We start from the raw sequence: 12,568 nt of genomic DNA on the forward strand, positions 1-12,568 counted from the left end.
AACTGAGGGCATGAATACTGCAGCTAAATGATCATACTAATGAAAGACTGATCTAGTCCACCTATTAATCGTATGTGGAAGATTGGCTAGATTTTGTTTTTTGTTTTCTACCCAGCGGCCTTGTGCCCATGGGAGGCCTAGAGGGCAGCACCCTAGCCAGTCCTCAGGGAGCCATGGCCACAAACTGGTGCCACAGAGCCATCGAGTCCTGTTGGGAGTGTACTGGGCCGTTGCTCCCAATCTGTAGGCCAGGTCATTGTGACCAATCTATGGCACATGCATCCCTTTCCTGGAGCACTATAATATGTTGGCACTGATCTGGGAGAATCCATCCCATAACCCACATGGCGTTGGGCCAGCGGCCGAGGGAGTGGTTTCGTCGTTCCCAACTCAAGCGGGCTAGTTAACTCAGGTGCCCGGTAGACGTCGTTAACCATATGAGTCCATCCCAAATTTGGAGAAAGCCACTCTGGTATCAAACATTTTGGGGTTTAAAACTTTGGATGAGCACGTTGGGGTCTAACAAGGGAGGAGCTAGCGCTATAAGTTCATTTCTTGTTTCATTCATTGAGAATGGCTTTTCATGTCCTGGATCATTTAAAGTTGTGTTTAAGGGCCATTCTGATGCATTTGCCCTACTCGCTCCGATCATTTGTGACCTGGTCCAGTGTTTTAAATCCAGGAAGACTTGTAAATGTCTCCAATCTTTCCCTTGCATAGGTGAGACCCACCACAGTGACCCTGTGGTGCTAGAAAGGGGTAATAGGCCACAGACCCACCGGGAATCACACCGAAGGCTATCTGCATAGATCTGTGCCCATTGCAGAAAGAGGTTAGAAGTGTGTGCAGAAACAATACTAGGTGTAAAGAGAAAGAGTAGGGGCCGGGCGCGGTGGCTCAAGCCTGTAATCCCAGCACTTTGGGAGGCCGAGACGGGTGGATCACGAGGTCAAGAGATCGAGACCGTTCTGGTCAACATGGTGAAACCCCGTCTCTACTAATACAAAAAATTAGCTGGGCATGGTGGCGCGTGCCTGTAATCCCAGCTACTCAGGAGGCTGAGGCAGGAGAATTGCCTGAACCCAGGAGGCGGAGGTTGCGGTGAGCCGTGATCGCGCCATTGCACTCCAGCCTGGGTAACGAGCGAAACTTCGCCTCAAAAAAAAAAAAAAAAAAAAAAAAAAAAAAAAAAAAAGAGTAGGATAAGAGGAATTCTTATCGCTTTCTGAATAGAAACTCCAGGTCCTCTGGGGCTCTTCCTCCCACTCAGTGGCCACAGGTGTTTCTGTAGTAGAGGTCTCAGGTGACTGGAATCTCTTTACCTGCACAGGATGAACCCAAGGTTTGATGCCTGCTAGTTTCAGTGCCGAGTCGGTAGTTAACAGCCCATCGTGGCGCTCTTTCCATTTCTCCTGTAGTTGTTGGGCAGGACCAGCTTCCTTCCATTCCTTCAGCAGCACTTGATCACCAGGCTGGAATGGGTGGCGGGCTCCCATGGAGCCTATGACGTTTCTGTTAGAAGCAAACTTATGCAAGGGGTCAAGAGTTTGTCCCAAGTGAGTGGCATAAGTTTCAACAGCTAGTTCCTTGTCTGGAGACATTCTAGCGACCTGGGACAAGTTGGCTGCAAAACGCCTCTCGAAATGATTTCATAGGAACTTAATTTGATCCCACTTCTGGGGGCTGTTCTTACCCGGAGCAGTGCAGTCCCCAGCATCTGAAGCCACTTTAGCTGTGTTTCCTGACGTAACTTGGCGAGGGTTGTTTTTAAGGTATGATTCATCCTTTGAGTTTGTCTGGAGGACTGAGGCTTCCAGGCTGTGTGTAGCTTCCAGTTTTATCCCTAGCACCTTACTTACTTGTTGGGTTATTTCCGATGCGAGTGAAGCTCCGTTTTCACTCTGGATCATGTCAGGAAACCCATATCGAGGTATGATTTCCTTTAACAATACCTTAACTGCTTCCGTTGTCTGCTCAGAGCAGCAAGGGTATGCCTCTACCCAGCCTGAGAAGGTGTCCAGTGGAACTAGGAATATTTGTTCCCTCCTGGGGCAGGTCGCATTTGAGTAAAGTCGACTTGCTAGTTCTCTAGTGGTCATTTCCCTCTCCCTTGCTTTCCAGGCTGTCCCGTATTATAGTTGTTGGGCTCATTTTTAGTACAAAAACAGCGTCGTTGAATTATACTTTCCAAGTGGCCCCTCACTCGTTTTCCTTTCATATACTTCTATACAAAAGTTAACGAGGCATCTTGTCCAAAATGTGTGCCATCATGAATACATTTTAGTATTGGGTGAAGAATTTGCTCTGACACCCAAACCAAGCCTTTGTCATTCCATTTCCAGCCATTTTCATCCTGAATAAACCCTTTGTCCTTGGCCGCCTTTTCATCTTCAAGACTATAGCTGGGTTTGAAGGCTGCCAAATCTATTTTGGGAATTAAAGGTGCCTGGATGTCAACGTTGGTGCTGGCTAGATGCCTGGCTATGCGATCTGAGAAAGCATTTCCCCTAGCTACTTCAGAATTGTTGCTCTGATGGCCTGGGTAATGCATAATGCTCTTGGGGCCTTTACTGCCTCTGGTAGCTGTAACACTTGCTTTGTGTTTTTGATTTCAGTATTGTGAGGCTTCGGTAGGCCCCTTTCTCTCCAGATAGCACCCCGTGGATGGACTATCATGCAGGCATATTTGGAATCAGTGTAGATGTTGGCGCTCTTACCTTGGAAGACTTGTAAGGCTCTGGTAAGGGCGGTTAACTCAGCTTTCTGTGCAGGAGTCCCCATTGGGAGAACTCTTGCCTCTATTACCTTGGAGAGACTCACTACAGCATAGGCAGTGTTCCTTCTTCTGTTGATGACTAAACTGCTCCCGTTGGCGAACAATGTCCAGATTTGATCTGGGAAGCTAGAAAATACCTACATGATCAATAACTTCCAGGCAGTCACGTGTTAGTTCCTGCGATTCCCCAGTAGGTGGCAGCAAAGTGGCGAGGTTTGTTTAAGGTTCCAGAGGTCTGCAGTTTCACTACCGGGTCATCGAGCAGGACAGCCTGGTATCAGCCTAATCTGCCCACCAATAGCCACCTTTCTGTTCTGACAACGCTGAGACTTGGTGTGGCACATAAATTGTAGTAGGCTGACCCTCTTTCTGTTACAAAGAGGTGGGTTCCTCTTTGGAACAGAAGCCCTAAGTATTCTGCAGTTTGCTTACATATTTCGGCCTTCTGACTTGAAACTTTATACCCACAAGCTGCCAAGTGGTTAGGGTCTTTACAGTGTTTCTTTGACATTCTTGTTTTGAGGGGCCAGAAATTAATAAATTGTCCACATATTGAAGTAGCACCCCATTTACTCATTGCAAGCCTCTCAAGGCTTGAACCAAAGCCTCTCCAAATATGGTTGGGGCGTTTTTAAACCCTTGAGGGAGCACAGTCCAGCAATATTGAAACTACAGCTGTCTCAGGTTCTGTCCATTCAAAAGCAAACAATAGTTGGCTTTCTATTTCCACTGGTAGGCAAAAGAAGGCATCTTTAAGTCTAGCACTGTAAACCATTTCTGATCCTTAGGTAGTGAAGCAAGCATAGTGTATGGGTTAGCCACAGTGGGGTGAATGTCTTCCACGATATCATTAATTGCTCTGAGATCTTGCATGCACCTATATTTATGGGAATGAAGCTTCTTTACTGGCAGGAAAGGAGTATTGTATGAGAATTGACAAGGCCTTATTAAGCCATATTGCAAAAACCAGATTAATACTGGCTGGATACCTTCCAAGACTTCCTTCTTTAAGGGGTATTTTTTTTTTCAGACAGGTTGGGCCTTTTACTTCATTTGATTTTTAGTGAACTCACCTTAATTTCTCTCCCAGGTTAGTCTGATGCCCAGATTTCTGGTTTCACCTTTTCCAAGTCCTCTTAATGAATTGCCTCTGTCTCAGGGTGTGAGACCTCAGTGCTCACCGGCACTGTTTGCAGCCACAGTCCATGCTCTGGAGGCACTTGAAGACACACCCGACTTTTCTCCAGGTAGAAGATGATCTGAGCCTTTAACCTGCATAGTACATCTCTGCCAAGTAAAGGAACCGGGCAGTCTGACACATAAAGGAATTGGTGAGTTATCAAAACGTTGCCCACTTTACATGAAAGGGGTACAGGAACTGTTCTGATTCAGGAGTTAATACACCAATCACTAAGCTTTCTGACACTTTCTGTCAATAGAGTGAGGGTATATTGTCGGGGTATATTGGGGTATATATAGTTGGGGTGTATTGACAGAAAGTGTCAGAAAGCTTACTGATCGGTGTATTAACTCCCGAATAACTAGCATCAGTATCAACTTTACCTGAGGCTCCTGTGGGAAAATTTTGACGTCAGATAGAGTTGGAGCTGTTGGGAGTCTCAGGCACCCTCAGTTTTCCTCAGATTCATTTCTGGGCTTGACAGCCATAAGTGACCTGGGTTCCTTCTGACTTAAGTTGGGACAGTCTCTCTTCCAATGCCCTATTTCCTTTTCCCTTTCTGCCTTGTGGGTCCTTTGTTCTTGGGTTTCCTCCCACAGCTGCCAGGTGTACAGCTGCCTGCCAAAGTGCCTCGGCTTCCTTGGCCTCCCCAGTATTATCTACCTTCAATGCAATGTCGATTATTTGGGCAGCTTCATTCTAATTGCCTCCTCCACTTTTTGTAGTTTCTTCTTAATGTCTGGGGCACTTTGCCCTATAAAGGTCATATTCACCATTCTAGCGTTTTCAGGGTCCTGTGGGTCTAACTCTGTATACTTCCTATATGTCTGACAGATCTGTTCCACAAATTCTGAGGGGTCCTCGACAGGTTTCTGCTGAAGTGCCTGTATTTTGTTCAGACTTTCAGGTCTTGGCACCCTTGATCCAATGTCCTTTAGGAGCCACTTTCAATAGTGTTCCAGTTGATTCATCCCATCTCCACCTGCCTCCTTAGGATTCCAGTTAGGGTCAGTTCGGGGAGTTGCCTCATTAGGGTCCAGGTATAATTGGGGCTTTTGTCATGAACGCACCGTGCTTCCTGCTTCGTCTTACCTAATACTAGCCTTCTTTCATCTGCTGTGAGCATGATGTTTAGGCGGGCTTGCACATCAGCTCATGTAGGGCGATGGTGGTAAACCATTGGGTCATTTTCTGGGGATCTGCCCTGTAGGAAGAATTGGAATTTTTCCAATTCAGTAAATCAGAAGTGGAAAAGGGACGACTATATGCCCAATAATATCCTGCTGGAGCTCCTTGCTGATGAGCTCCCACACGATATTGTGAGTTCATCAGTGCTCACCGGCAGTGCTTGCAGCAGCAGTCCATGCTCTGGAGGCGCTTGAACACACATCTGACGTTTCTCCAGGTGGAGCCTCTAACTTGCATAGTAAATCTCTGCCAAGTGAAGGAATCGGGCAGTCTGACACATAAAAGAATTGGTGAGTTATCAAATCATTGCCCAGTGTATCGCTATAACTGGATACAGGGAGAAGGCCAGAGATAATTCCACCAGATCAACTCAAAGTGTTGCAATTTTCTTAGTGCTTATATAGGTTGGGGTTATGTGCCTATGTGCAGTATACCATTAGTCTAAGTCTATTGGTAACTAGTTTTGTTTCAACTAGAGGGTCAGGCAAAAAATGCTTGCTAAGTCTGATTAAAAGGGCCCCAGTACCTTCAAGGCCTGTCTACTGTGGTACTGGAGCAATGACTTCTATTTTGTCTCCTTTACAGCTTTGTCTGGAGAGCTGCTTAGACTCTCCAATGAATCTGTTCAAACAGCTGCCTCTCTTACCTTGATTCGTCTCAGATTTCATTGACCCGAGATGGGTCCTGGCACCAGGAAAGTAAGACTGTCTCTATTATTTTAATTTGCTCCTGGTTAGGGAGAAGCCTTGACGATATGTTTCATTTCTATCTTTGATGTCTGGGCACTGATTTCCCTAGGTTTAACTATTTGCTTAATGTTAAGGCAGCTCTGTGGAAATTTGTGTAACTGAAGTGCTGTGCAGGCCTGTCTGTGTCAGGGAAATTCTGTGTCAGGGAAATTGTCAGGGAAAATTTGCCTGACACAAAACATATCCTCCAGTATTTCCTTGAGAAAGGGTGTATAGTAATTCCAAATTCTGCCTGAAAATATTTACAGAGCTCTGAAGATATTGGTCCATTTTTCTTCTAACACGCAGTATTTTTCTTGACAACTTCTAATTCATTTTTATTCCTGATTCTTTGTTTGTGAACTCTTCTTCTCTTTGGAGGCTTGTAGGGTTTCCAAATAATTTAGAACTATTGTATAACAGTATTCTGAAACTTCATGGTGCTATGCTTTTCTGTGCTTGATTTTATCTGTTGAGTTAGGGATTCAGGAAAGGATTTCAGTTCTAAGAAATTTCATTAAATAATTGCCATGGTGATTTCCTTCTGTGAATTTTCTCCATTCTTTTTTTTTTTTTTTTTTTTTTTTTTGCTTTCTAAAACTTCTAATACTTGAATGTTAGATTTCCCAGACTGTTCTTTTCTTTCCTAAAAAAAACTATGCTGTATTTCCCATCTCTTGGGATTTTTGCTCTGCATTCTGAAAGATCTACCAACCATTTTCCTCCATTCCTGCTATGATATTCAGGAGCCCAGTTTTGTTCTCTGTATTGCCATTTCAGTGATTAATCTTCCAGCACGTATTTCACTGATATGGTCTGGCTCTGTGTCCCTGCCCAAATCTCATCTCGAATTGTAATCCTGACTGGAGGGAGGAAGGAGATGGATCATGGTGACAGTTTCCCCCATGCTGTTCTCATGATAGTGAGTGAATTCTCACAAGATCTGGTGGGTTCGTAAGTGGCAGTTTTTCCTGCTCTTTGCTCTCCTACCTCCATGTACGAACCACTCCCAGGATAAATTCCCCTGCTCCTTCACCCACACCAGATTTCCAGCTCTCTGGAATCCCTTCCCACATAGTGGGAGCTCTCTTTCTCCTCCTGGATTTTCCCCTCTGGGGTCCCCTTCCACCCAGTGTGGAAGCTGTCTTTCCTCTCCTGGATTCCATCTTTCTGGATTCTCTCACTTAGTGTGAGGGAATTTTCCTTCTCTGGTTTCTCCCTCTGGGAATCCTTCTCACTCAATGTGAGAGCGGCTTTTCTTTCTCTCATTCAATATGACAGCTAGCTTTTCTTTCTCTCTCCTCCTTTTTCTCTCTCTGCCTAAATAAATCACTTTTCTGCAACACTTTTTGGGGCTGGTATTTATTTTATGAGCGCATTATGCTGTGGTCTCCTCTCTCATTCTTGAAAGAGTGATAGACCAAGAACCTGGAGGAACATCCTCTCAGGGAAGCTGAGGGCTCCCCTGAACCCCTGAACCCCAACAGTTCTAGAGGAACAGAATATTAAGGATGGAGTTCTTTCATTGGTTTTGGGTGATGGCCTCCCCTGAGGCAGTTGTCAGGCAAGATAATGTTGATTCTCCTCAGGAACCACCCCCAACACCTCTGTTTGCCTCTAGACCTATAACTAGACTAGAGTCTCAATGGGCCCCAAGAGGTGAAGTTCAGAGTGTGACCCATGAAGAGGTGCACTACACTTGAAAAGAACTGTTTGAGTTCTCTAATTTATATAAACAGCAACCTGGAGAACAGGCATGGGAATGGATATTAAGGGTGTGGGATAATGATGGAAGGAACATCGAATTGGATCAGGCTGACTGTATTGATTTGGGCCCACAAAGCAGGGATTCTGCCTTTAATGTTGCAGTGTAGGGAGTTAAAAATGTTGTAATAGTTTATTTGCTTGGTTAGCTGAAATATGGATTAAAAGATGACCCACAGTGAGTGAGCTGGAAATGCCTAATATCCCTTGGTTTAATGTAGAGGAAGGGATCCAAAGGCTTAGGGAGATTGGTATGGTGGAGTGGATTAGTCACTTTAGACCTACTTATCCCAGCTGGGAGGGTCCAGAAGATAGACCCTTGACCAATGCCTTGCAAAATAGATTTGTGAGGGCAGCATCTGCATTTTTGAAGAGCCCCATAATTGCTCTTCTCTGTATGTTAGATCTAACAGTGGGAACCACAGTCACTTAAATTTTGAGTTACAAAATTTAAATACAGTGGAAATAATTGGATCCCGAGGTGGCAGGGGCCAAATGGAGGCACTGACCTGTGAAAGGCGAGGTGGGCATAGCTAACATCATGGATAGCAGAGGCAAAGTGGCAATCAGAGCGATCTGACACGTGTAGAACTCTGGCATTGGCTAATTAATCATGGTGTTCCTGGAAGTGAAATTGATAGAAAGCCTACTGCATTCCTACTTAAATTATACAAACAGAAAACTTCTAGGTCGAATGACAAAAGATTAATTTGAATCATAAAAACAGAATCATGGTCCCTCAATCAATTTCCAGACTTGAGCCAGTTTACAGACCCAGAACCCCTTGAATGAAGGGGAGGTCATAACCCCTTGAGGAAGGACTCCCACTACATTACTGGCAATTTATGCAGTGAATCTTTCTCCCATCCTTCCCCAAGGAGACCTCTGACCTTTTACCAGGGTAATTGTGCATTGGCGAAAGAGAAGTGATCAGACATTTTGGGGACTACTGGACACTGGCTCTGAGCTGACGTTGATTCCAGGAGACCCAAAACGTCATTGTGGCCCTCCAGTTTAAATTAGGGAATTATGGAGGTGTGGAGGAAAAGTTAAACATTAAATTTGAACTCAGTTGAACATGGACAGAAACAATGGTCACTAAGTCCTGGAACAGGCTGCATGAACCCCTTGAGGCATTCATCCAGCGCTGTTTCAGAGAAATCTGTTCTTGTATGTTAGTTATTGAAAAGCAACAGACAATCGCAAAAACAAATTGACATTTTTGTGTCCTTGAGCTCAGGCATGAAGGGCCCTCGTGACTGGGCCAAACAACTCATTATGAAAGAGCTATGGTCCCAGACAGCACTGAAGCTCCACAAGACCTCTCCTCATCTGTGCGCAGCTGGATGGCTGACTCTGGAGCCCCGGCTTCTCAGTCTGGTGATGATTCCTCCATAGTCTATTGGGTGTATGTGTGTATGTGTGTTTATATCTGTCCTCTCCATTTCCCACTGTGATTTGCTTATTATATCTGTATTGCCACATCCTTGGTATAAAGGCTGTTTACCCTTAAAAGTATTGTGTGTGCCTTTTCTTTTCCCCTTGTGCATTTCCTATATGGAACAGGAGGTCAGGTAATTAATGGAGTTTTAGCTCAGGTCCAGCTTACAGTGGGTCCCTGGACTCATTCTGTCATCATTTCCTCAGTGCCAGGATGTGTAATTGGCATAGACATACTTAGCAGCTGGCAGAAACCCCACATTGGTTCTCTGACTGGAAGGGTAAGGGTTACTATGGTAGGCAAGGCCCAGTGGAAGCCATTCGAGCTGCCTCTACCTAGAAAAATAGTCAATTAAAACAAAGTAAATTAAAAAAAATAGTAAATCAGAAACAATATTGCACCCTGGAGGGATTGTGGAGATTAGTGCCATCGTCAAGGACTTGAAAGACCCAGGGGTGGTGATTCCCACCACATCCTCATTCAACTCTCCCATTTGGCCTGTGCAGAAGATAGGTGGATCCTGAAGAATGACAGTGGATTTTCATAAGCTTAACCAAGTGGCGACTCCAATTGCAGCTGGTATACCAGATGTGGTTTCATTGCTTGAGCAAATTAACATATATCCTGGTACCTGGTATGCAGGCATTGACTTGGCAAATAGCTTTTTCTCCTTTCCTGTCCATAAGGCCCACCAGAAGCAATTTGCCTTCAGCTGGCAAGGCCAGCAATATACCTTTACTGTCCTACCTCAGGGGCATATCAACTCTCCAGCTTTGTGTCATGATCTTATTTGAAGAGACCTTGATTGCTTTTTGCTTCTGAAAGGCATCATGCTGGTTCATTACATTGATGACATTATGCTGATTGGATCCAGTGAGCAAGAAGTAGCAAACACACTGGACTTATTGGTGAGACATTTGTGTGCCAGAGTATGGGAAATAAATCTGACTAAAATTCAGGGAACTTCTACCTCGGTAAAATTTTTAGAGGTCCAGTGATGTGGGGCCTGTTAAGATTTTCCTTATAAGGTGAAGCATAAGATGTTGCATATGGCCCCTCCTACTAAAAATAAAGAGGCACAATGCCTAGTGGGCCTATTTGGATTTTGGAGGCAACACATATTCCTCATTTGGGTATACTACTCCATCCCATTTATCAAACGACCTAAAAGGCTGCCAGTTTTCGGTGGGGTCCAGAACAGGAGAAGGCTCTGCAACAGGTCCAGGCTGCTGTGCAAGCTGCTCTGCCACTTGGGTCCTATGACCCAGCAGATCCAATGGTGCTTGAGGTGTCAGTGGCAGATAGGGATGCTGTGTGGAGCTTTTGGCAGGCTCCCTTAGATGAATCACAGCAGGGGCCACTAGGATTTTGGAGCAAGGCCCTGCCATCTTCTGCAGATAACTACTCTCCTTTTGAGAGAGAGCTCTTGGCCTGTTACTGGCCTTTGGTGGAAACTGAATGTTTAATGATTGGTCATCAAGTCACTATGGGACCTGAACTACCTATCGTGAAGTGGGTGCTTTCTGACCCATCTAGCCATAAAGTAGGTCATGCACAGCAGCATTCCATCATCAAATGGAAGTGGTGTATATGTGATTGGGCTTGAGGAGGTCCTGAAGGCACAAATAAGTTACAGGCTCAAATGCCCATGGTACCCACTCCTGCCACCCTGCCTTCTCTCCCTGAGCCTGCACCAACTGCCTCATGGGGAGTTCCCTATGATCAATTGACAGAGGAAGAGAAGACTAGGGCCTGGTTCATAGATGGTTCTGGATGATATGCAGGCACCACTCGAAAGTGGACAGCTGCAGCACTACGGCTCCTTTTTAGCATATCCCTGAAAGATGGCAGTGAAGGAAGATCTTCCCAGTGGGAGAAACTTGAGAAACTTTGAGCAGTGCACCTGGCTGTGCACATTGCATAGAAGGCGAAATGGCCAGATGTGTGATTATATGCTGATTCATGGGCTGTAGCCAGTGGTTTGGCTGGATGGTCAGGGACCTGGAAGAAGCATGATTGGAAAATCGGTGACAAAGAAATCTGGGAAAGAGGTACATGGATGCACTTTTCTGAGTGGTCAAAAACTGTGAAGATATTTGTATCCCATGTGAGTGTTCACCAATGGGTGACCTCAGTGGAGGAGGAGTTTAATAATCAAGTGGATAGGATGACCCATTCTGTGGACACCACCCAGCCTCTTTCCCCAGCCACCCTTGTCATTGCCCAATGGGTCCATGAAGAAAGTGGCCATGGTGGCAGGGATGGAGGTTATGCATGGGCTCAGCAACATGGGCTTCTACTCACCAAGGCTGACCTGGCTGTGGCCACTGCTGAGTGCCTAATTTGTCAGCAGCAGAGACCAACGCTGAGCCCTTCATATGGCACCATTCCTCAGGGCAATCAGCCAGCTACCTGGTGGCAGGTTGATTATATTGGACCTCTTCCATCATGGAAAGAGCAGAGATTTGTCCTCACTGGAATAGACACTTACTCTGAATATGGGTTTGCCTATCCTGCATGCAATGCTTTTGCCAAGACTACCATCTGTGGACTCATGGAATGCCTTATCCACCATCATAGTATTCAATACAGCATTGCCTCTGACCAAGGCACTCACTTTACTGCTTATGCTTGGTGCAGTAAATGGGCTCATGCCCATGGAATTCACTGGTCTTACCATGTTCTCCATCATCCTGAAGGAGCTGGATAGAACAGTGGAATGGCCTTTTGAAATCACAACTACACCACCAACTAGGTGATAATCTTTTGCATGACTGGGGCAAAGTTCTTCAGAAGGCCATGTAGGCTCTGAATCAGCATCCAATATATGGTACTGTGACCAGGTTCTGGGACCCAGGGGAGGCTTAGTTTGCACCCTGGTGGGCTGTTTTTTCCAGGCTCTTGGTCCCTCACTCACCCAAGAATGGGAGAGAGGATGCCGCCAGGTGCAGTGCACTTGCAAGTAAATATCAGACCCTGAAGAGTTTTGCAGAAAGTGATTTATTCAGGGAGAGAGAGCAGAAAAGGAGAAAGAAAAAGAGCTTCCGTGAGGTAACGGAAGGGATCCAGATATGGAGTCCACCCCAATATGGGGGATGGGGACTTTTAACCTGGGAGGAATTCCCACTCCATCCAAGCCCTTTGGCCTATGAAAGCAGTTCCTTTAAACTTCTACTGGAGTGATTTATCTTCAATTATTTTCCTGTGCTCACGAAAGTTTAAACAAAGACCTCTAAGATCCCAGATGGAGAGGTGGGTGGAGGTAAGGCGCTGAGTTCTTGCCTTTGAAACTACGCCCCCTGGTGGATCTGGGAAGAGAATATATTCCCTCAGTACTGTTTGTTCCATAGCCAGGATTCATGGGTCCAGGAATCAAGGGGTGGAAGTGGCACCACTCACCATCACCCTTTGATCCACTAGCAACATTTTTGCTTCGTGTTCCTGCAACATTATGTTCTGCTGGCCTAAACATCATAGTTCCAGAGAGATGA

General features: G+C 45.5%; 1 pseudogene; it reads left to right on the forward strand.

Annotated features, from left to right (window-relative positions):
* The first annotated feature begins 5,821 nt into the window (after positions 1 to 5,821).
* On the forward strand, positions 5,822 to 12,568 carry LOC135277768 (uncharacterized; annotated as a pseudogene).

Source organism: Aotus nancymaae, unplaced genomic scaffold (genome assembly GCF_030222135.1).
Source record: "Aotus nancymaae isolate 86718 unplaced genomic scaffold, 86718_ANA_hifiasm-v0.15.2.pri h1tg000033l, whole genome shotgun sequence".
Lineage (NCBI taxonomy): Eukaryota > Metazoa > Chordata > Mammalia > Primates > Aotidae > Aotus > Aotus nancymaae.